Raw genomic sequence first — 23,050 nt, 5'->3', positions numbered from 1 at the left:
TCATCAAAAATGCAAAGACTGAAATTTGAATATGAGCTCATTATTGAAATTTAAATATACTTTAAGATAGGAATTACCGGTATTTCTCATCCCTGCTGCACCGGGGCAAAACCAAAAGGTTGATCTGGCTTTAAGCACTGTGCCCAGTATTCTCAGTTAATAACAACCATGAAAGTGAGAGCTATTGACAACAATATATCCAACAATCAAAATTAGAGTCTGTCATGTTTTGGGGTTCTACCCAGACAAGAGGTTCTATCACCACCTGCCTTGTAAATGCGAGGCCTTAAATGCTCTGCTATTGCGGCTCACAGCCCAGACACCAGCAGCCAAGCATGCAGTTCACTAAGTGTCTATGACAGTGGTGGGCAACCTGCAGCCCGCGAGACAGTGTTTACATGGACCGTCCACAGGCACGGCTGCCTGCAGCTCCCAGTGGCCGTGGTTTGCCATTCCCAGCCAATGGGAGCTGCGGGAAGCAGCGCAGGCCACAGGGATGAGCTGGCCGCTGCTTCCCGCAGCTCCCATTGGCTGGGAATGGCAAACCACGGCCACTGGGAGCTGCGGGCGGCTGTGCCTGCAGACAGTTCATGTAAACACTGTTGCACGGCCTGCCAGTGGATTACCCTGACAGGCCGCAGGTTGCCCACCACTGGTCTATGTGCTGTGCAGCCCTGGTTCAGCACTCTACCCCAGCAACCTCCCTTCAACACCACCCTGGTCTTCACCAGCCAGGATTACTACTTTCAGGGTTGACCCCAACATACTATCAGTCCTGAATTTCCCCAAAACCATCTGCCCTGAAGAGTCCAGCCCTTTCCTAGAACACTGAGAAGTAATGAGGTTAACTGCTCGTTTAAAGAGACAAAAGCACAATTTATTACTTTAACTAGAGTTAATCACTTTAGTTCAAACACAGCACTGAGTTGGGTATAGATTAAAAGGAAAACCAAAAAAAGAGATATTTTAAATGAGTTCAAGTACACAGGATAAAGACAAAAATGGTTACAAGCAAATAGAAGAAAAATTATGGTTTATAATGGCTAAGACCCAACTTAACAATCCACAGCCTTTGTTCAAATTAGATTTCTTACCAATCTTTCTTTTTTCCAAATGGCTGACTTTCTGCCAGTGAGGCCCTCCCACAGAAGTACAAGGTGCTGGTTTCCCTTGTCTTCCTAAGTGAAAGATAAAGATGGAGTCTCTCTCTGTTACTTACATCCCCAAAGGGATGTCTTTGTCTTACAAGTCAGGAACACCTAATCAGAATTCAGTTTCCTGTGTCTCTAACATGCAGGAACCATGTTCATTCTCCATTTCTTGAGTTGAGGAACTGGATAGTCCCCACTGGTTTAGCTTGATAGCTTTGTTTACTGCTAATACATAAAATGAGGTAAACCCACATTCTTTTGTCTAGGGCAGACTTGTTTATCATATTTTGCACAAATGTCATTGCAGTAGTGTATAGGGTATAAATACCAGGGTGCCTAGAGTCACACAGTCCATTATGCAGAAAAAAATCAATGGATGAAATCCTGGTTCTGTTTAAGTCAATGGAAAAAAATATTTTAATTGACTTCAGTGGGATCAGGATTTTACTCTGTGTGTTTACAAAAAAAAAACCAACAATCTAAGCCAAAGTCGTAGGTAATTCTATACAAGAAAGACGCACCAATTATCTTTCATACTTTGCTTTAGTATTAAACATTATCAATGGGCTGTTAGGAGTTTTCTTTCTTTATCTTCCCATACTCCCAAATGTACAGGGTGTTCACCAGAGTTTCTACCATTTATTTTGTTCGGTCTTGTGCTGGTCTGTTCAGACTTTTGACTGTCATGTTGATGGATTTGGCTTCTCTCTCTATTGCTCTGTGCAGTGTTTCTCTAGGTCACCCTCTTTTTCTCTTTCCAGGTGGTGTCCACAACATCACTTGACATGAAAGTCATCATGGTGGAATCCTTAAAGTATGTCCTAAATATGTCCATCATCTTAGAATTTCTGATATTGCAAGAAATTCTTTCCAATTGACTCTGAAGATCTGCAGCATTTGCTTTGGAATAAATTGATTTTCTTATCTTATTCTTGTGCATTTAAAATATCTTATTTTTCTAATATTCGATTGCAAAGAACTGAGCAAATGGTGAACAGTTAGACTGTAAATAAGCAAACCAAATGGTATCATCTGCACATTCTCAATTTAATGTTAATAGAATGACAATAAAGCAGGTAAAATGGAGGACTAGTAATAGGCAATTTCAAAGGGATACAAAAAAAGCTTGAGATTAAAATCAGTCACTTTACCTTGATCCACAGCTAAAAGAATGTTATTTACTATGTTACTGATAACTCCCGGGGATGTGAGTTGGCCTAAAGTCAAACCTTATTATCTAAAACATTCTCAGCAATGAGAAAAGTCATCTGTCAGCTTTACAAGGCTCAAAATTTAACCTTTTTTTTTTATTATTATTTATTGATATATCCTCAGATGGAGTAGATCAGTGCAACTCCATTGATTTCAATGGAACCATACTAAGCATTAATCTACACCAGCTGAAGATCCAGCCCATATTTTTTAAAATGTCATTCTGAACCCATAAAACATACATCTTGTAAAAAAACAGCTTTCACGCTCTAGCTATGTCCATTGAGATAGAACAAAAATGGAAAACTGAAGGGTGAATTTTCTATTGTAGCCAGCAGTATAAAAAGCCATGTACCGTGGTGAGTGAATGAAATGGCAGAGCAATTCTGTACAAAGTGTGTCTGTTGCTTGGCTCTACAATAAAGGCACAACCTGCCACCTATCTCTTGTGAGCTTGTCAGAAAAATATTCCATCTCATTTTGAGCAAGTTCTTCCGTCAGGATATATCCAGGGTAGTCATGATTCCAGTATGCTGTAAGTACTAAAAACATTTGTACTGTAACTGACTTCACTGCAGAGTGCTTCTGTGGTACATAAGTCCTCTGTGATGACTGGTAGTATGCTCTGTTAGCTGAGAGATAGGCTCTGGAGGCACTCCAAATGCTAGATTCTACAGACTAACCCCTGCTGAATTCCCATAAACATTTATGCTTTGAATAACAAAGAGTTGTTTTACTAGAGATGGGAAAACAGAGGGTGCAAACACCCTAATGCTTACAGTAAACAATCAGAACAGTTCCTAATTCAGCCACAAGGCAGTCCAGTACATGAATATAAAAGCAAGAGGGATGGGAGGTGAGGAGAGGCGGTGATGGCTTGTGAACTTTGGGGCAAGTGGGGCAATTTACCAACTTAGGAGAGAAGAGTTGGGAGGTGCTGGAAGGAAGATAGAGGCAGTGAGGGAGCTGGGAGTGACCCAAGAGAACAGGCAGTGACTCCCTGTAGAGTCTATTCTGTCCCATTTCCCCTCTATCTGTGGCCAAGCTCCTGCTCCCCACAGGGAACTCCACTGTCTGGGTGGCCACACTACCTAGATCCCCACATCACTAACACTGCCTAGGACTCCGGGTGGCTCCAGACCGCCTCACATCCCTCCCCAGTTTCAATTCCAGCTGCAGCACTCCAGGTCCTTCAGCAATACCCCACTGGCAAGCGCCCCCAGCTGGATCTGGCACCTGCCATCTTGGAGGACACTCTGCAGTCCAGGAGGGAAAGAGGCCACCTGGCCCAGGACCATCTCCCCTACCAGGCACTAGTGTCAAGGCCCTGCTTGCACTCTGTAGCCAGGGCCCTCCAGGCAGGGGCCTATTGCCAAGGGGATCACCCTGACCTCATCCCTCCATAGTCCCAGGTTCATCCTGCTCTGGGGTCTTGCCCCAGAAGCTGAGGGAGCGGGGGCAGAGAGCACCCTCAGCTGCAGAGCCTGGGGCACACACTGCACAGGGATCCATAGTGTGGCTAAGGAGAGCAGGGAGACTGGGGGGCCAACCCTACACCTCCACCTCTTTGCCTCTGGTACAAATGTAACAATTTCAGTGCAACTCCTCCAGGTTACTCTCCTACCTACCGGCTGCTTCTGTATCGTCCTGCTGCAGCTACTGATTGCCTTCTGCCAGCAACAGGGTGAATTTGTTTGGCTCTCTGCCTTCCAGTCCCAGCACTCAGGCTACAGTTCATAGTTTTGTGCAGCCCCTGGCTATCTCCTAAGCCTAGAACCCTCTTCCCTCAGATCGTACTTCCTTTTCTCATTCACTGGGGATTATGGAGCCCTCTACTGGCAGGATGTTGAGTGAGGAAGTTGAAGTACCCAATAACTAGCTAATACAAGGGTTTTCAACCTTTCTTCATTTGCAAACCCCTAAAAAATTTCAAATGGAGGTGAAGACCCCTTTAGAAACCTTAGTCAGTGTCTGTGGACCCTTAGGGGTGTGCAGACCACAGACTGAAAACCACTGAGCTAGTAGGTTCTATTGCTTTTCTAGAGATGGAAGTTAGAATTACCAGCATTGTTCTGTTTTCAGAAAAAGAAAAAAAAAAAAATCAGTACCACAATGCTTTTCCCTGAACTGCTTGACTTGAAGCAATTAGATCAGAGACATACTAACTACTAGCAACTATCACAGTCTGAAAAATATTCAGCTTTTCCAACTATTCCAACACAACTATAATTACAATTTTTCCATTATTTTCTAATTGTTTTTATTTCTTTTCCTATTTTTCTTGTTAAAAACAGATTTAAAAGAGCAGTTCAGTGGCTGAGCCATTTTAGAATTATTTCAAGTATCAAGGGATAGCCTTGTTAGTCTGTATCCATAAAAACAACAAGGAGTCGGGTGGCACCTTAAAGACTAACAGATTTATTTGGGCATTAGCTTTCATGGGTAAGAAACCTCACTTTTTCAGGTTTTTTTACCCACGAAAGCTTATGCCCAAATAAATCTGTTAGTCTTTAAGGTGCCACCTGACTCCTTGTTGTTTTAGAATGATTGTTGATTTTAACTCTGTTTATGAGTAGGCCTAATTTTGCTCTAGTATTTCGGTTTTCCCCCAATAAAGTAGTTTTTCATCGGTTGTTAGCATTACTTTATTCTGCAGGCATAAAAACTCTGGATATCTGTGACTGGATCCCTCTCCCCTTTTTCATTCCTCCAGTACTACATTTCCATTACCAGTACATCAATCCTGGTCAAGATAATGGAACGGCTGATATAGGACCCGATTAATAAAGAATTACATTAATATAATCAATGTCAATCAACATAGGTTTATGAAAAATAGATCCTGCCAACCTAGCTTCATATCTTTTTTTTGATGAGATTACAAGTTTGTTTGATAAAGATAATAATGTTGACATAACAGACTTATGTAAGGCATGTGATTTGGTACCCCACAACATTTTGACTAAAAACCTAAAAGGATATAAAAAGCAACTATGTGGGTGAAACCAGACAATCACTATGGTCTCGAATGAACTCACACAGGAAAATGATAAAAGACCAACACCACATCACCTGCGGGTAAACACTTGTCACAAAACAATCACTCTATATCTGGCGTATATCCATCCTCAAAGGAAAATTGCATAACACTTTCAAAAGATGAGCCTGGGAGCTTAAATTCATTACTCTGCTAGACATTAAAAATCATGGACTGAACAGAGACACTGGATTTAGGTCTTACTACAACAATCTGCAACTCACTAAGGCCATGGCTACACTTGCAAATTTGCAGCGCTGCAGCAGGGTGTGAAAACACACCCTCTCCAGCGCTGCAAATTGCGGCGCTGCAAAGCGCCAGTGTGGTCAAAGCCCCAGCGCTGGGAGCGCAGCTCCCAGCGCTGTACGTTATTCCCCACAGGGAGGTGGAGTACGGACAGCGCTGGGAGAGCTCTCTCCCAGCGCTGGCGCTTTGACTACACTTAGCGCTTCAAAGCGCTGCCGCGGCAGCGCTTTGAAGTGCAAGTGTAGCCATAGCCTAAGAGTCTCCCCAGCTGCTTTTCCCCACCCCTTCCTTTCCTCCCTATGACTGGAGGGGTGTTAATGGGCCACTTCACCTTGAATAGTCCCTTGAAATGTGTTAACTACTTATGCTAAACAATCTGTTCTACCTTGTATTTAGGTGCAACACTCTGAGTACATTTCGCAGGCCTTGTCTACACTGCCACTTTACAGCGCTGAAACTTTCTCACCCAAGGATGTGCAAAACCACCCCCGAGAGATGCAAGTTTCAGTGCTGTCAAGTGGCAGTGCAGACAGTGCACCAGCGCTGTGAGCCACGCTTCTAGCACTGGTAGCTACTCCCATCGTGGGGGTGGTATTTTTATAGAGCTGGGAGAGCGCTGGTGCTGCAACTACACAGCCATGTTAAAGCACTGCCATGGCAGCGCTTTAACATTGGTATCGAAGACATACCCCCAGATCTGAAGAAGAGCCGTGGGTATGCTCGAAATCTTGTCTCTCTCACTAACAGAAGTTGGTCCAATAAAAGATATTACCATACCTCCACCTTGTCTCTATAAAATAAACATGGCACACATTAAATGAATTAAAAGCTGGTTAACAGATAGGTCTCAAAATGTAATTGTAAATGGGGAATTACCATCAAGCAGGTATGTTTCTAGTGGGTCCTGCAGGGATCAGTTTTTGGCCCTAAGCTACATAACATTTTTATCAATGATCTAGAAGAAAACATAAAACCATTGCTAATAAAGTTTGCAGTGACACAAGACTTGGGGTAAATAATGAAAAACACAGGTTACTAATACAGAGCGATCCAGATTGGTTGGTAAGATAGGTATAAGCAAAACAATATGCATTTTAATACATATAAATATAAACAAATAGATCTAGGAGCAAAGAATATAGGCCATCCTACAGGATGGGGGACTCCATCCTGGGAAACCAGTGACTCTGAAAAAGATTTCGGGGCAGGAGTGAATAGTCAGCTGAACATAAGCTCCCAGTGTGACGCTGTGGCCAAAAGGGCTAATGTGATCCTAGGATTTATTAACAGGGGAATCTCAAATAGGAGTAGACAGATTATTTTATCTCTGAGACCACTGCTGAAGCACTATGTGCAGTTCTGGTGCCCACAATTCAAGGAGGATGTTAATAAATTGGAGACGGTTAAGAGAAAAGCCACAAAAATTATTAAAGGATTAGAAAACTATAGCAGCAGTTCCCAAATTGTGGGTCAGGACCCCGTTTTAAAGGGGTCGCCAGGGCTGGCTTAGACTTGCTGTGGCTCAGGGCTGAAGCCTGCGCTCCACCGCCTGGGGCCAAAGCCCAAAGGCTTCAGCCCTGGATGGTGGGGCTCAGGTTACAGGCCCCCTGCCTGGGGCTGAAGACCTTGGGCTTCGGCTCTGGACCCCCTGCCCGGGCTGGTGGTACTCGGGCTTTGGCTTTGCCCGCCCCCAGGGCGAGGGGGCTCAGGCAGGCTCAGGCTTCAGTTCAGGGGTTGTGTAGTATTTTTTGTTGTCAGAAGGGCATCGCGGTGCAATGAAGTTTGAGAACCTCTGCCTTATAGCAATTGAGTTCATCCATTTAACTTAACACAGCAAAGGTTAAATGGTTACTTGGAGTATGTTTACATGGCAATAACCCGCAGCACAACTTCTGCAGGCCAGGGTCAGGAGATTCAGGCTTGGATTGCAGGGCTATAAAATTGCAGTATAAACATCCAGGCTCAGGCTGGAGTCCAGGCTCTGAGACCTCACAATGGGGGGAAAGCATCACAGCCTGGACTCCAGCCCAAGCCTGAATGTCTGCTCTGCATTTTTAGCCCTGCAGCCCAATCCCCGCCAGCCCGAGTCAGCTGACCCAGCACTCAGACTCAGTGCTGCAGGTTTTTTAGTGTAGTGTAGACAAACCCTTGATTTCAATCTACATGGGTAACAAATATTTGATAATGACCTCTTCAATCTGGCAGAGAAAGGTATAACAGTCAAACAACTGGAAGCTGAAACTAGACTAATTCAGACTGGAAATAAGGAGTAAATTTTAACAGTAAGGATAATTCACCATTGGAACAATTTACCAAGGGATGTGGTAAATTCTCCATTACTGGCCATTTTTAAATCAAGATTCAATGTTTACTAAAAGTATGCTCTACAAATTATTTTGGGGACATTACCTGCTCTGTGTCACGCAGGAGATCAAACTAGATTATCACAATGATCCCTTCTGGCCTTGGAATCTATTAACCCTCATTAAGAACTAGTGCTACAAGGTTTAAATGCATCGAGATTTTTTAAATTTCTCACTTCCTGTGATAAAAAAATTCATGAAATAAAATCAGCATTATCTGCACCAGTTATTTTTTTCTTCTTCCCTCTAAGTTAAAACAACAGGAACTTCTTGTTCAGGATTTTTATTTTAGCATTTTGGTTGGTTCTCCTCTCTTTTTGTAACTCTTACAGGCTCGTCCGTTAATATATTGTGAGCCTATGCACGCACATAAGAGGCTACCTTATATCAAATAATGCTTAAATAGGCCCTACATTTCCCTTGCTATATTTAAGTGTAAGGTTATTTGCAAAATTTGTCAAAGGAGACTAGAAGATTTATGACCTTCCAACATTATCCTCTGCCCAAGTCATTAACAGTATTAAAGTCTCTGGGGGTCATTTACAGTTTTATTAGTCTTATTAACTTTTTTCCTACTTATCAAATGCATGCAATGGTTTCTATAACAGCTATACAGTTGCCAATCTCCGATCAAATTGTTTCTTTTGGCTTTTTTTCCTTACTACCGTTATTATTTATTGTACCAATCCATGGCAATCCACAGGGTCACAGTATACTCCTTTTTTGGGACATGTTTGACACAAGCATATTCATTCTCCATGCAGAAATTGAACCTGGCTAATTCAGTTTGACAAAGCCAATCTTTTCAGTTCTGTAATGGCAAAAATCAAATAAAAATATATTGGTTTATTTAAAGTTGAAAACAATTTAAGGAAAAAAATCACATTGTGAACTTGTTTAAGACAGTTGATCATTATATTTCAGAACAGAGGCCTGATGATGATCCCCCAGCTTAAGTCTATGGAAGTTTCACTATTCTCTTCAACAGATGCAGCACTGCGTTCTTAAGATTTACAAATACATTTCAAAATAAAAGACACATTAAAAGCAGTTCTTAGGTTACCACAAGATGTGACCTAAGCACAGGACTGGACGCCAGAAATTCCAAGTTCTAATGATGGCCCTGACAAAACCTCTCTGTGGTTGGTCTACTCACTTAGCTACATAGCCTGAGACACAGAAAGGCTAAGTAGTATTGTTCCAGTATAATGGCGGTGGAAACTTAGGCCTGGTCTATACCTAAAACTTAGGTCAACCTAGCTGTGTCACTCACAGTTTGAAAAATTCACACCTTTGAGATGCACAGGCACATCTACACTACAGCTGTACGTCGACCTATGTTAGGTAGACTTACAGCCACTGCAGTAATTGCTGCGATAGCTGATGTTCACACTACCCTCCTTCTGTCAGTGGTGCGCGTCCTCACCAGCGTGAGGGGCTGAAAGCCAGGACACTCAGCTCCTGCCGGGAGCCCAGCTGCTTCCCCGGGCTCTCGCCTCCTGCCCAGGAGCAACAAAGACAGCGTCCCTGGCTTCTCACCTTCCTGAGTGGGTAAGCTGGGCAGGCAAAACCCGGCTGGGAGTGAGGAGCCAGGGGCAACCTAGCTCCCCAGCTTTCTTGTCAATGTCACAATTCCAGCATGGAGCCGTGAAATTGACAAGACAGCCAAACAGCCGATGTACATAATGCACTGAGTCGCCCAACCTACACCAACATAAGCACTAGGCCTCTTGTAGAGGTGGAGTTATTATATCCATGTACTACGGCACTTACATCGGCAGGACAAGGCTGCAGTGTGTACGCTGACATAATTAGGTCAACCTAAACTACCTCACACTGACCTAACTGTATAGTGTAGACCAGGACATATTTAAACCAAACCTCAGCTCTGGTATACACATTGCTAGGTTGTCAGGAGAATTCTTCCATCAACCTAGCTACCACCTCTCAAGGGTGTGGATTTACTACAGTGTGTCGCTGTAGCAAATAGCTACATTACAGTGCTACCACACAGGATTTGAAGGTTTAATTCTGCCCCCTAGACCCTGGGGGAGGAGGGGAGCACCCCTGAACACCCCCGAGACCCTCTGCCCCTTATGGAACCCCTCAGCCCCAGGCGAGTGGGACATGACTTCTCAAGATCTCATTGCATATTGGACTGAGAAAGGCCCACAGAAATGGCAGAATCTAGATGCTGACTTTTATTGACAAAGCGAGAGTACACCAATCAGAATCATTATCTGACCAAATCAATGTTTGAATATGTGAAGCCTAACAAACAGTTTGGCAAGTGAGAATGGCTCATCTATTAGCCTTTAAAGTATACTGTTTTTATTGCTGCCTGTTTTCTGATACCAAAAAGTGCGGAATGTTCAGTGAAGGCTTCAGTGATTGGAAGAATACTGCATACGTTACCAATCATGCAATAAGTGAGCAGCATATGTTGTCCATTAGCAACTACCATGCCCAAAAGAAAGTTAGTGGCAGAATTGATATCCAACTGGAAAACCAGTTTTTGGAAGCGCGTGCTTATTGGAAGAACATCCTCAGATGCGTAGTTGAAACCACAGTTTTTCTTGCTGAGCGTAGTCTGCCATTCTGTGGTTCATATGAGACTGTTGGATCGAAACCCAATGGCAATTACCTTGGCATTCTAGAGCTAATCGCTAAATTTGACCCTTTCTTAGCTCACCACATCAATGAACATGCAAATCGTGGAAAAGGCCACACATCATATCTATGTGATGAATTCATTGCACTGCTGGCAAAGAAGAAGACACTATCAGCCATTGTAGAGGAGATCAAAGATGTGGGATATTTTTCAGTGTCCATCACCTCAACACTGGATGTCACATGTAGATCAGCTGACTGTCATCTTGCACAATGTGCTACCCAGAGGACCAGTTGAGCATTTCATGACCTTCATAAATGGGTCATAAACATCACCATCCACAGAGGGGAGAAACTTGCCTCATACCTACTCAATTTTCTCACCGAAAATGGGATTGACATCAGCCTTTGTCAGGGCCAAAGCTATGACAATGCAAGTAATATGAGTGGCAAATATTCCGGGATGAAGGCAAAGAAAAAAAGAGTGCAATGCTTTGGTTGATTACATACCATGTGCTGCTCACTCACTCAACCTTTGTTGGCCGGTCTGCCCTGGATTGTTGTGCTTCAAGAATTTGTCCAAGAATTGTACAATTTCTTCAGCTGATGCAATCAAATACAGCAAAAGACAGAAGATGCAACTGCCCACTCACTCAGTGACAAGGAGACTTTCAGAGTTAATACCTTCATCACAATCATTGATAAACTGAAGAGTTCATTAGAACACCAGATTGAGGCTTATGAAAAATTTGAAAAAAACATTAGTGTGCTGACAATTTTTTCACCTAACATTTCAAGTTCCAAAGTCAATGGAAGTATCAAAGTCTGTGTCAGAAGTACCCAGATGATCTCCCAGTACATTTTATGAAAGAATTTCTTCAGTTTGTTGAATTAACATCACTCTCAGATATAGAGAGAAAAGATGGTGAAAGCAAATCTATTTGGATGTACCAAGTTATCACTGAATCCAATGTGATAGAACGTTTCCCAAATGTTGTAACTGCATTACGGCTGTGTTTGTCATTAATGATCACTAACTGGAGTGGAGAACGTTCCTTCTGCTCTAACAAGAGTCAAAAATGCCCTCTGATCCACCATGACTCAAGAGGATCTCAGTACTTTGTCCCTGAGAATGAAATAGTCTTTGAATTACGATGACATCATTCATGAGTTTGTCACAGCTAAAGCTAGGCGGAAAATGTGTTTGTTTGAAGAACTGAGTGTAATGAGAATAGAATAAACTTATTAATTTTAGATAATATGTAAATATGTATGTAGACAAATGTTCGATGACATCAATTTTTTTTCAATATGTAATTCATACTTAGGCCCTTCCCTCCCATTAGTCCCTCATAACCTTAATCCGACCCTGGGCAAAGGTACATTATTTGCAGCACTAATAATACAGGACCAGATGTATCAGATGTTAACTACAGGTGATAAGTAGTTTACAGGCAAAATATGAACTCAAAACATATTTATGGAGTCATGTCTTTCAAGTTCAGTTCAATGTGGGGGAGGGGGTTATCAGGGACAAACTTCTGTCAGAAATGATTCCTGTGTCCCAAAGTTTGAAAAAGGTCCATGTTCAAACAAATGCACTTTCCTCCCCAGGGTCAGATCTTGTGAATCTACAAGCAAGGTTTAGCTTCAGGGCCATTCTCACCACTTTGCTGGCTCACTGAAGCTGGAAATTGAATAATCTCTCATCCTTATTGCAAAAACAGAATTTAGTCTCAGGAAAAAAAAGAAAATTTCCCCTTTTAAGTCTAAGCTACAATTAAATGAGCCAAAATATAAAATAAAATTCATCTATTTACCAGTAGCTGGAGGAACTGCACTACAGAAAGTAGGAGGTCACTACCTACCAGAGTCAAACAGAAACAGGAACTACAAGAAAATAGTTTTGTCCACCTGAACTGGAACTCAGCAAACTTACAGCCTCTCTCGGAGAAACCAATGAAAAATCACTTCTGCTTATTAATGCCCAGCTAATTAATGACACAGGTGAAATACTGTGCAAGTTCCCCCACATGATATATTACAATAAACACTACTCAAAATTCAATATATCATAGAATAGCGGTCTGATAAAGTTTGCCAATATACAAAAAGGGAGAGGAAAGTTTGCAAAAAGTTTCTACAGGCCACTCATAGATGTGAACAATATTTAGAGAAACCACTGCTGGTTCATGGATACAATTGGAATTCAAACCAAGATTAATTTTCTATACTTTTGCTGGCAAGTCAAAAAACCTCTCACTATTTACACACAACAAACTTTCTGGGGAGGAGACCATCTTTTCATTACGGGTGGATACAACGCCTAGCACAATAAGACACCTGTTTCTAACCAGGCCTTCGGTACTACCATAATACAAAATAACAACTGTCACTAGACAAAGATGAAAGAAACATACTGCTGGTATCACAAATGTCACTTCACCACCAAAACCCAAAAACACAAAAAAAAACCTACCACCACTAGCAGTCTATCAGAAATGCTAACTGTAAGTCAACATTTCAGGTCCATTATAAGGCAAAACTTATGTCAGTCAGTCAATGGGAGCTTTGTCAGAGAAAGGAGTTCAAGAATGGACCCTTATTTTCAAATACATTTCAGAGTTTATATACAGCATAAAGGTATGAATTTAAATTGTTCTGTAAATCAGAAACTTTGCTCCCTGGGACAGCTTTGTGCACTACTCATCTAACTGAAATGGTTTCAGCCTTTCCTATTGCAAAGATCAGCTTACAATAGTTCTGAGCAGTTTCCAGAAATTTAACTGATTTAAGTGGTTCTAAAAGATTAAAATTAAATGCAATAGTTTTAACATATAATCTGAAAGTGTATTTATTTTATTTGCTAAACAGCCAACTTTTTGCCCTACTCCAGAGACTAAATTCACCACAGAGTAGAGAAATTTTACCACTTCATAAATATCTTGTGAACAGCTAAAACTATGACCTAGGCAGGATACTTCATCACAAAACAGAACATTAAATCAACTGAACTCATTTTTGTTAAAAAGGCAATGTAAACCATAGCCCTTGCACAGTGAAAAAAAAATCCCCTATGCAGGGAGGAATGATGACTAAGTAGTAAAAATGAAAGCACTGGTCTTTTACCCCTGGGACCTATGGTTCCAGTCCAAATTACGTTTTTAAATTAAAGACATTTGGTAGTCTCAATTCTTAGTCTATTTTGGACATTCACCCAAATCACAAAACCGCCACACATTTCAGTATAACTTGGCAGTCCCTGCACAGAAAAGCCCAAGTTTGACCTAACTGACTCAGAATTACCAAAGAGAGTGGGCTTGCTAGTTCAAAGATAAAAGTCACTGGGAGAAAAATATGAAGAAACTCGTACAGAATGCATACATTATATGTACTAAAAAGAGAAAGGCGCTCACAATTTTCACTTTTTCATAACCAACAGTATTAATTTACAGAAAAAAAGAATGTTGACTTCTCTCAAATGGTTAAAAGCCAACCCCATTACTTTTACTGTAGCACTGTAACTCTCAAAATAAAATGGACGAATTCATCTCTCCATCACTGTTTCAAATGTAACCATCTGACAGTTGTTCAGTGACTTGAGGTGCCTACCCATCACAAGAGCCACCACAACAAGTGGCAGGTAGATCAAGATCTGGACACAAACTCCACTCTCTTCTAATCCTTAGGGTAGGGCCCACACTTTTGGAGATGCATCACTGACGGTGCTATTCCTGTTGACTGTGGCAAATTAAGAATCTAGAGTTGTAGGAGATTGGGAGAAAAGGGCCAGAATGAAATTGAGTGTGGGCAGAGAACATATCTAACAGGGTGGAAATAGAAAATATGTAAAGAGAAGGGAGAAGTTAGAATGAAGGAACAGGATGTACAAAGATGGGGTTAAAGGAGATGGACAGGGAAGGAAAGAATGCATGATACACAGCAAACATTTATGAAATGCATATTTTTATAGTATTAACTGGCTTTAGTTCCAAGCTTGAACATTTATTTAAATTAGTCTATGGACTCAAGTTTGCTATGATGATGAAGTTGTATGTTCTGAACAGTGCAGTAATGCTAATTAACCAAATGGACATGTCACATATTTAGCCACACAAAGTCAAGGATTTCTAAGCACTTTATCCCACAGCAGAGAGGAACAAGAAAACAAACCACTAAGGATTGTGGTTAATCCCCTAAAATGTTGTAAGCGTGCATTACTTTTGAATAAATAAATAAATAAATAAAATTAAGAGACCAAGTTTTGAAAAAATTCTCAATAAACCTCATCTGACCCCAGAAAAAAAAAATGTGCAAAACCTTTACCATTTAGTAGTTCTGTCTTACCTCTGCCTTGCAAAACAATTAATTTCCTTCTCTGGTTAAAAGCTATGATGATATACTGTACTTTATTACAGAAAGGCAAATAGTTGAAGAAGAACTCACAGGAGCATAGAATAATGAGAGTTTCTACTGTAGGGTGGATTTATGGTCTTGGGGCCAGACTTTGACACTTGGCTCCTGGCTTGCACTGAGAGATGGTGTGGAGCCAAGTCATCCCAAAGGGAGCTGAGGGAGAGATTGGTCCTAAGGAGGAACAATCCCTCCCATAACTCTCTGGCACATAGTCGGAGCAGTCAGCCTGCAAAGTCTGTATATCCATGTTGCCTAAAGTGTGGGTGGCATCCCTCAACAGTGAGAGAGTAGTGTACAAATGACTAGTCGGGCAAAGGGTGCAGACAGACCTCAATTCTTCTCCAGAGTCTCAGGCCCCCCCCACCCCTTCTTTTCTTTTTAAGTCTTTAGCTGTTATGGTTACAAAAAAAAATAAATAAATAAAACCACCAAGCAAGTGTAACAGATTCAAAGATGCTTTACTGAGATTGCAGAGGGCCTAAAATCATAGCTCTGAGGTATGAACTGCCCCATTCATTTCAATAGATGGTACTCCTCCAGAGTAATCTGGACCTCCAGGAATGCACAGAGAGTGTAGTCCCTGAGCTCTCCGAAGTTCTCAGAATTGTTCCTTGCCCTTGGATGGGGCACAATGATATAGGAAAGAATCAGTCCTGGAACTTTCACTCCCTCCCCCTACACAAGGGCCAGGGGAGTCCAGGCATTTATGAGTAAGACCACATTCAAAATAATTTCTGTATGGCAAATCCATTGCCTACTGTTGAGGTAGATTTGCCATATCACCTCAATGAGATGTGCAAGTTTTCTTCAAAAAATGACATGATCAGAAATTATCTAGAATAGACAGAACATTCATAAGACATTTTTCAGCTAACATTTTTAGAAATCTATGCACACTGCCTGCAACAGTAATTACTACAGATTCCCCATTCCATAAAATTGTTCATTCATCAGCATCCCATTTCTAACTTTGTGAATGATTCCCAGAATCCTTCTGTCTGATGCCCCTATGGACATCAATTAAAATGTTTTAGTAATATTATGATCAACTCATTTCTTTATATCTTCATTATGTTGGAAGGTTTTGTAAAAAATGTCTAATCTATATGCCGTAAATTTTTAAAAAATAAATCATGAAACTCTAGCTAGTTTGACATACTTAAAGTATTAGGATTTAAAGAGATTCAGTAAGTCTTCTACATGCACTATGCTGACAAAAACAGGATAAGGCAAATGAGACAGGAGCCTCAGAAGGTTCTACAGGTTGGATAAGTATCCAAAAATTCACATATTAATGTCCAAACCAACTGAGTCTGCAAAACTGGATTATAAGTCTAGCAAGAACAGACACAGTTTTTCCAAGACATCTAGTACTGCTTCTGGTCTGGCTGGAAATACCTCAAGATTATTCACCCTTGCAGCATTAAATTGCTTCCAGCCAGAACTAGGAAGTGCAGTTATTAAAAAAATTAAAACAGCAAAGTTAGCCTCAAATAGGTTTGGTCCAGATCCTTTTCAAGCTTGTAATTTTATCCAAGCCAGATCACCTATCCCTATGCAAGGGATTTTGGTCAAAGAGAAGAGAATTTGCCATCAGCCACCATAGTAACCACAGAATATCTTAAATTTTCATGGTCTCAAATAGCAGCAACTTCAGCTATCAGGGTTCCCAGGGTACTCTAGGTGATGTCTTTATTTCCTGTTCTGCAGTAAAGGTATTCCCCACAAGGTTAGTATGTTTTTGGCTTGTCAAAAGATTATTTTTGTTTCTTCAGCTTTATTTTAAATCATCCCTTCAAAACAATGCATGTATGGTCTACATCACTTCTTTCAACACACTGTCCTAATACTTATGGGGTAATTATGAATAGACACACCTTTTCCCTTGATACTTTGAATTCAGATTTACCCTAATATATATATTCCAACTGCTCAATTATATTTAAAATACAAAATTAATGTTTTAGTAGGAAGGTATAAACTTCCTCTAACTTTTTAATCTCTAGTCCATATACCATTTTTATGTCATAACAATAATTATGGCAGAAGACTCTCCTACCTGACACATTCAGTTTAAAAATGTTCATTCATTTTTACCTACTGTGATGCAAGGCTTAGGATGAAGGTCCTAAAACTCAGCTAAACAGCATTTGCTGGAGTTTACAATCCAAGGGGGTTTTTGAGGTTCATTACCTTCCTCATTCTGATAACAGAAGAAGTGCTTTGGGACATTTGTCTTTAACCAATTACCTAGAAGTTTGCCTCAAGACAGGACACTTGGAGGGCCAATGATGTCCTATGTGGACATTACGGACAAAGCTCAGGAGCATAAGATTTACAGATATTTGAATCCTAAACGGCAATCAACTGTGAGAATATCCTGAAAAGGTCTGTAACAAAATCAAGCTCAAGCAATTAGAAAACATAAGACACACACAAAAATATTCTCTCTCTCTTAAGTTGTTTTAAGTATAAGATAAAGGAGAGTATGTAATTTTATTTTAAAATTTATTTGAAAGTCCCAATTCAAGTTTTGTTACTGAGACAGGTTATAAATTAGAACCACACAGATAAGAGATTACTACTTGTAACCTACTTGTAGAGCATCTAAGGCCATGTCTACATTACATAGTTTTGTTGACAAAAGTCAGGTTTCGCTGACAAAACAGTGAAGGTGTACACACTGAAATGCTTCTCCTGCTGACGTAACTCCCCTGCTATGCCGACATACTAAAACATGGGTGTCCAAACTATGGCTCGCAACCCGCATGTGGCTCTTTAACGTTAAAGTGCAACTCTCGGAGCTCCGCCCCTCCCCCACCTACCAGACTGTGAGGAAGCGGGGAGCTCTGGACTTCTACCCTGCAGCAAGGTGGTGGGGCTAGGAGCTTCTGCCAAAGATAACTGACCTACTAAGAGTTGGGGGAACAATTTAAAGGTTCATCTCCCCCAACAGCTTAAGTCATACATCCCAGGCATGCCGCCCCCGGTACCCTCAGCTCCCAGGTGTTTGCGCCACCTGGAGAGGCAACGGCAAAGAGCTGGGAGCTGCAGGGATGGGCCACTGTTTTAGCTCCACGAAGAGAGGCTTGTTTTGTGAGCCGGCGGACTCCGAGGGGGGTACTCTAGGCTCTTCCCCCACAGATGTGAAGCGTCAGCTGGATGTCCTTGGGCAAGATGGTGACTCTCTTGGCATGGATGGTGCATGGGTTGGTGTCCTCAAAGAGCTCCATGAGATAGGCCTTGCTCGCCTCCTGCAGGGCCATGACAGCAGGGCTCTGGAAGTGCAGACCGGTCTTGAAGTCCTGGGTGATCTCCCACACCAGGTGCTGGGGGCAGCTTGTGGATCAGCAGCTTGGTGGATTTCCCGCATGGCCACGATGCTGGGGCGGTAGCAATGGGGCTTCTTCACCCCACCCGTAGTGGGGGCACTTTTCAGGGCAGCCTTAGCGGCAAGCTGCTTGCGGGGCTCTTTGCCACCTGTGGATTCACAAGCTGTCTGCTTGGTATGGGCCATCCTCGCTGCAGCATGCTACCAACCTCTCTCCAGTCCACCAGAAACAGCAGCACTCCCTGCAGCTCCCAGCTGTTTGCCACTGCCTCTCCCCATGGTCACAGCTCCCAGCTTGGCTCTAAGTCCCCCACACTGCCCCTCTTCAGTTGATGGAAGTGCTCCTGGTAAGGACCACCAACAGAAGGAGGGTAGTGAGGACATCAGCCACCACACTAATTAATCATGTTTTCACCCCTAGCCACGTGCACCCAGCATAGGTCGACTTAAGATTGTAGTGTAAACATAGCCTAAAGCAAAGTTTCTTGAGTATAAATAAGTGACCCTTCAATATAAACAATTAAAGGGACTATAGATACTAAATCCACCATCCATTTGGTTTAAAAAAAACTTTGATGACAGTCCACTGGAAGAAGATATTTAAGATATGGGGATAAAGACAAGAGAAGCTGTGATCTTTCTAAACCTCTCTAATGAATCAAAATTACCTTACAGCTCAAATGGAAGAATAATGTTGGGAAATTTAAAAATTTTTAAAAAAGAAATTCTAGAAATGTATTTTATGGAATTCTCTGGCTCTTAGTTAGAAAATGCACATTTATTAAAGTACTGAAAATACTACTGATAGGGCCATATCAGAAGATAAAAATGGAATTTCTGATTGGCACAACCTTGCATGGACACAGTACTACCATAAGGGTAAATTATTTTAAAAGTATGTACTACTGGGATCTCATAACAACTAGACTAAATTTAGAGGAGAGAAAATCTAATATGTGTTGGGAGAGATGCAGGAAATTCTCTACATATTTGGTGGGAATGCCCAAAGGTAGTAAAATTTTAGAAACAAATAGTTATAGAGCTTAAAGAGATTACAGGTCAAAAACTCCCTCTTAAGCCATCAATATTACATTTGCATGTCCCAAATGAGAAAGTATATATTTTAGAAAAACAAATTAATGAAACAATTTACTGGTGGCAGCCAGATGTGCAAGTGTTGACTGCTGGAAGAGGAAGGAAGTATCTAGTTTAAAAATGCAGTATGGCAGAATTTGTATTGATCATGGAAAAACTAGCCTAACAGACGTAATAAGGAAATAGTATTTCCATGTGCATTACCATTCATCATTCTTATCAATTTCTTATCAAATAGAGTCAAACTCCTTATTTCATATACTAAACAGTATAGATCAAGAAATTCTAGATATTTGACCCAAGTCCTGATGTGTAGTATTATATTGTCTTATTTCAGACAGTAGAATTCTTTGATATTCTGATTTGGATGAATGCTGCTTTATACATTTGTGGACATATTATTGTATTACTGAAGCATTTTCAGGAGTGGGAGAGTGTTGAAGAAGAAAATGAGGGTTCGCACTGTCTCTCTTTTGTTTGCATATTTCTTTATGGCTGATCATTTTAATGTGTGGATATGCATAGCTCTGGTGTGTGCATATGTTAAATTATTAATTCAATAATATCTTACAGATGCAGATATATAAACAGGTGCTGTTCCCATTTTGCTACTAAGTATATACATAACACAAAGGTCTTGGTCTACATTTGCCCCTTTCCTCACATTTCTCATTAACTTAAAACAAGAAAATATTAACCTTAGCCTAAGCTTTTTCTGGAGTTCGATTGTTCCTAAGGTTCTCTCTTCTGGACCTCTCTTTCTCTGTCCCTTGCTCCCTAATCCTCTAAAAAACACTCAAGCCCTTTTCAACACCTGAGCTGGTGCTAATGAAACCCACCTGGTCTGGCTGTCAGGTGAGTCAGCAAAATAATTTTCTAAGATTCTCCCCATATAGTAACCTTATTTAAATGTCCTAGGTTGTAGTTTATGTTGTGATAGAAATTTATTTTTCTTTAAAATAAAATTTAACAAGAGAAGATATGTATTTGGCTAGTATAAACAATATTGCTATCTCTATGCAATTTCACTTTTAACTGTTTTTCTTGGGAAATTGCATTTAAAAAAATTTAATTTCTTTCACTCTAAGTTACATGGTACTCCAATCACTCTAAACAAAAATGTGATATTGTATGATCTTTACAATGTTAAAATATTATCCTTACAGTTCAGTTTATGATTCAGTTGGACAGTTACGTATGTTGTATTGAAAAGCTAGTTTGAATTAATTGAGTGTGAAAGCTAACTTGTAGCAGAACCATGACCGAATTTATCTTTTCTTTATACAACAAAGGAAAGTCATTCTAGTTAAATACACAAAAGTACAGAAAAATAACGTTAAGGCATTAGGCTGGCAAAAGTAAGGAAAATCAGTTAAAGAAGCCACTTCATCCTGAAATAATACTTACCAGATGAGCTGCTAATGAACCACCTAAAACAATTTTAAACCGGACAAGGAGCAGTGACCTAAAATTATGGGAGAAGATGTTTAGGCTATAGATATTAGGAGAAGTTTTTAAACAGTCAGAGCAATTGGAAGCCAGAAATCTAAGTTCAGTAGGGTTCATAGGTCTTCCCAGGTTTCTCAGTGAGTTTTTCCAATAGGATTGAACACCAATTAATATTAAGACCACTAAGTCATCTACTCTGATTTCTGGTATATCGCAGGACATGAAATTTCATCCAGATACTTTATATTAAGCCTCAAAGACTTTAGTTAGACTAAAGCATTTCAGTCCTCAGGGGACTTAACTGTGTGCTACAGGCAGAGAACAGGAGAGGCCCAACGTCACCAATACCCAAAGCTTGTGCAAAGGCAGTGAACTGATTAGATGAGATATGGCCAGATGACCCCAGCTGGCGAATCATGTTCCATATAGCAGAGGAAGGCAAAAAAACCCACAAAACCGTGTTGGTGAGAGAGAGAGAGAAGCTTACACAGAGCTCTTTTTTAGGTCCTTAAGACCTTGTTTGTCATCAGTACTTTCACTGGCTGACTGTCTGCTGAGTGTCTGTATAATTGGTTACAACTGGTAGTATCTTTCAAAAGCTGGTTTCAGAGAATACAACCTGAATTGCTGATTGGGTAATACCAAATCTAGGAACATGCCAGCCCAAAGGACTCGGTCAGTGGACACAAAGGGACTTAGACATTGCAATGCTGAACCTAACTTTAGCTGCCCTGCTGCCACTCTAGTGGAATCTCCTGTTGAAACTTTTTCACTTTGTTTAAAATATTTGAATATTCATTGGGGCAAGGACTTGAACTTGACTCTCTCATTAGAGAGTTCCCTAAATACTGGAATATAGATGCTGTCTCTATTCCCTCCCACCTCCAGAATATTTCAGTATTTTGTACAAAGTGGAACTGCTTCAATAGGAGAGAGCTCTGCTGCAAAATACTCTATAGGCCAGTCAGATAAGTGGAAGACCTGGATTCAAGTACCTGCACCAAATCAGGCAGAATGGGGATTTGAACCCAGGTCTCCTGAATTGTGGGAAAGTATTCTAATGACTTTGGGGAATGTGTGATGCCACCTCCTCTGGCTGTGCTTTATGCAGGGCTTGATCTGGTAGGTGTGCTCTGAACCTAGTCTGTGACTCCCACTGAGGCTTAGCCATAAAATAGGCACTGGGCATCAGGATTTAAGCAGCTGTATGCATGCTCATTGGCAGAAACTCAGGCACCATGGGAATTTTGGCACCTACAGGGTTAGGCAGAATCTGAGCATCTAACTATTGAACTAAGGCACTTAAAGTAACAGACATCTAAATGCTTTGTGGATCTAGTCCAAGGATTTTAAGGCATAGAAAGCATATCCACTCAAAAAATTAGGATCCCCTAGCAAACCAAAATAATGCAGAAGCAACTCCTTGGCAATGCAGTATGACCTTGGTAATACTGAAGTAGTCACCTATTGTGGTGTTTAGATGTGCTTGTAATAATTAGAACTAGGAGCCCTAGCTGTTGGGAGTCTGAAAGGACAGGAAACAGGAAGGGGGAGGGGAAAAGAGTTGAGGAGGTTAAGTGAGAGTTACAGAAGGTGCAGCAGCAGCTTGGTACAGAGGTTTCCACTGTAAAAATACAGTCCTGTTGAAGTTGTTAGTACCTTGCCTGGCTGATACAACACCTATGTGGTAAAAACCTCATATCACATGCAATGCAAAATATGACCATAGCAGGGAAAGAGAATAATATAATGCCTAAAAGGATTCAGAATACTACTTTAATTTTTGCAGTCTACATTTAATATAGATTAAGACAAGGGTTAAATTAATGTCCTTTACAGGCAGGCATGGTGTAATCTCTCTCTAATAGATATATGCACTGCCCTCTCCTCTAGAACTAGAATACCCAGTATGAGTCCATTGAAATCAATTGCTGCTGGGTTCTACATTAACTGTAACCACTAGGAAAAAGAGATGAACCTTGCTGTAGATCGCTCAATTAAAAACAAAGGCAACAACACACTGGTATGCATAAAGAATGGGATAGAAAATAATGAAAATATTATAATACCATTATATAAATCAATGGTTCACTCTCCCCTGGAATATTATCTATAGGTCTGGGGGTGACCCCATCTCAAA

The 23,050-nt window shown here is 41.0% G+C and overlaps 1 protein-coding gene and 1 pseudogene across 6 annotated transcripts in view; both read right to left on the bottom strand.

The window, feature by feature from the left end:
- Window positions 1–23,050, bottom strand: part of ROR2 (receptor tyrosine kinase like orphan receptor 2) — a 241,939-nt gene that overhangs the window by 180,823 nt on the left and 38,066 nt on the right. The gene's annotated exons all lie outside the window — the stretch shown is intronic.
- LOC120407574 lies at window positions 18,161–18,552 on the bottom strand (annotated as a pseudogene).

The sequence above is a fragment of the Mauremys reevesii genome, linkage group 6, assembly GCF_016161935.1.
Source record: "Mauremys reevesii isolate NIE-2019 linkage group 6, ASM1616193v1, whole genome shotgun sequence".
NCBI classification, from domain to species: domain Eukaryota; kingdom Metazoa; phylum Chordata; order Testudines; family Geoemydidae; genus Mauremys; species Mauremys reevesii.
The sequence above is the reverse complement of the archived record's forward strand: the minus strand, read 5'-3'. Positions and strand labels throughout refer to the sequence as shown.